A 2,327-nucleotide genomic window follows, 5' to 3' on the forward strand; every position below is an offset into this window, starting at 1 on the left:
AATGTTAATAATAATATAAAAATACTTTTAGTCTTAGTTCTTGGAGATAACTCTGGATACTATTGATAATTTTTCTAGATATTTTCCACATATGTGTGTATGTGTTTATATCATCACTGTCATTGCTAGCATTTGGTATCTTTGGAAAATTTACTCAGCATTATTTCACTTAATTATTTAATTATATTCATTTTATCTGTGATAAAATGAAGCTTGGAAAGGTTAGATAACTTGTCCAAGCTCCTGTGACAGTCGCTGGATAGCAGAAGTAAGCTTTAGACCCAGGCTACCTGAAACCCATGATCTTGACACAGCATTAAGCTGTGCATTCTCCATGAATTGCTTTTTCAGTAAGAATACATCATGAATATATTCCTATGTTTGTTATAATATATAACATCCATTGTTCTTAACAGTTTAATGAAAACCTATTGCATAGATTCACTGAAATTTAACTATTTCCCATTAAGTATTTTGGCTGTTTCTAATTTTTCTTTCTTAGAAAAAGTGTTCTAATGAACAAACTTATACACACACACCTCTTCCTTGCTCAGGATAAATTCCTGGATGTAGAAGCACAATTGTGGAATTGAAGTCCGTGTACCTCTTACCCTGTCAAATTGCCCTCCGGGTGACCACACTGCTTTTTATACTCCCACTGAAAGGGAATGTGTGTCCCTCTCTCCATACCCTTGCCAGCTCTGGGCATTAGGTTTCTTTTCAATCTCCATCAATTACATACAATTCTATTTAAAAAAACAATAATTTTAATCCACATTTACTCTAAAATTTAAAGAGCTTTCAGAGAAATTATACAAGATGTGGGAAGAATGTCTGAAAATGCCATTTCAGAGTAAGACTTGCCATTCTGTAGTGATCAATTTTTCCTCAGCACTGCAATAAATTCAGACATTTCAGAATAAATCATCTTTATTTCTGTGAGTTAGTATCTCAGACTAACAAAACTTTTCCCCTCTTTGGCGTATTAAATAAATGACCACTGTCCTAATGTAAAGTTAACAAAGTTATATTGATGTATTCAATTATTCATAAAAGACATCAATACCTGTGATGTAATTTCGTAAGTATGACTTTTTACTTAAATGATGTTTTCCATGTCATAGAAGGAAATATTCAAAACATTTAGAAATGACTTATTAGATTCTAAAAATAAAATAAATAGTTCTAGTAATATTCCTAATCAACAAAACAGTAAGAGTGAAGAAGAGAATTCATGACCTGGTTAGAATTATTGAATCAAATAAGGCTGTCAATGAATAAGTATTTCCAAGAAAGAGGAAATTCCAGATAAATTGCTTCCAGTATTTGCACCATCCTGGCAATCTTAATGTTGCTATCCAGTTATTGCCATGGTTCATTCTCTTCCATCTGATTTGTAACATTAGTCAAGTGTTTCTTTTATTACCTGGACAAGATTATTGATATGCTGGTCATACATAACTCACAATTATCTTTAATTCCACTGCCTTTTAGGCACAGAGATATGCAGTAATAGTCTGAGAACAATTTGAGCCAAAGAAGCAAGCTGTTCTAGAAATGTGTAGTAATTGGTTATCTTCAAATTCTTCTCAAAAGTTCTATTCTGAAGGAAAATATAAGTAAAGTAACACTGCAAGAAATTGTCTCATTTCCCCTAGATACTTCATATTTTCTATTTAAATGAAGCCTAAATTGTACTAGGAATCAAGAAATATGCAGACACTAGACATAATAATCTGCTCTATGAATCTCCTTGCTACATTTTATAATACTGTAAATGTGTACTTGAGTATTTTGCACATAACAAAGTATACTTTTTATGAAGGCCAATGGGATTAATTTCAGTCCTCTGGGCCAGGTGGCACTCTGTTGCCTATGAGAAATGAATATGTTTATGTTATGAACATGGTGTCTCATCTAATTGGTGATGTTTCTCTTTTTGAGTTGGCTGCTAGGACACTCAAAACCAAATTTACAATATTTCACAAAAGGACACACAAGACCTAATGATATGAGTGGGAGGTATTAACCTCAAATTTTATTTTTTCTCTCTCCTTTTTGATATTTTTTTTCTTCTGTATATAATTGTTAGCAACCTCAAGTCCCTTTGAAAATTAGTGGGATACGATTAGTTTTACAATAAATTATTTCCTTGTTGACCATACGAAGCTAATGTTTTTATAGCTCTGAATTGTTTGCTAACTAAAACATGAAGGAAAGCAAGAATATATGAATTATTAGACAATTATTTTAAAACAGCCACATAAACACAAGATTGCATTGAAAGTGAAAATTAAAACAATTGTAACATTCAGTTTACACTTTTA

Source organism: Propithecus coquereli, unplaced genomic scaffold, assembly GCF_000956105.1.
Source record: "Propithecus coquereli isolate 6110/MARCELLA unplaced genomic scaffold, Pcoq_1.0 Scaffold260, whole genome shotgun sequence".
NCBI classification, from domain to species: domain Eukaryota; kingdom Metazoa; phylum Chordata; class Mammalia; order Primates; family Indriidae; genus Propithecus; species Propithecus coquereli.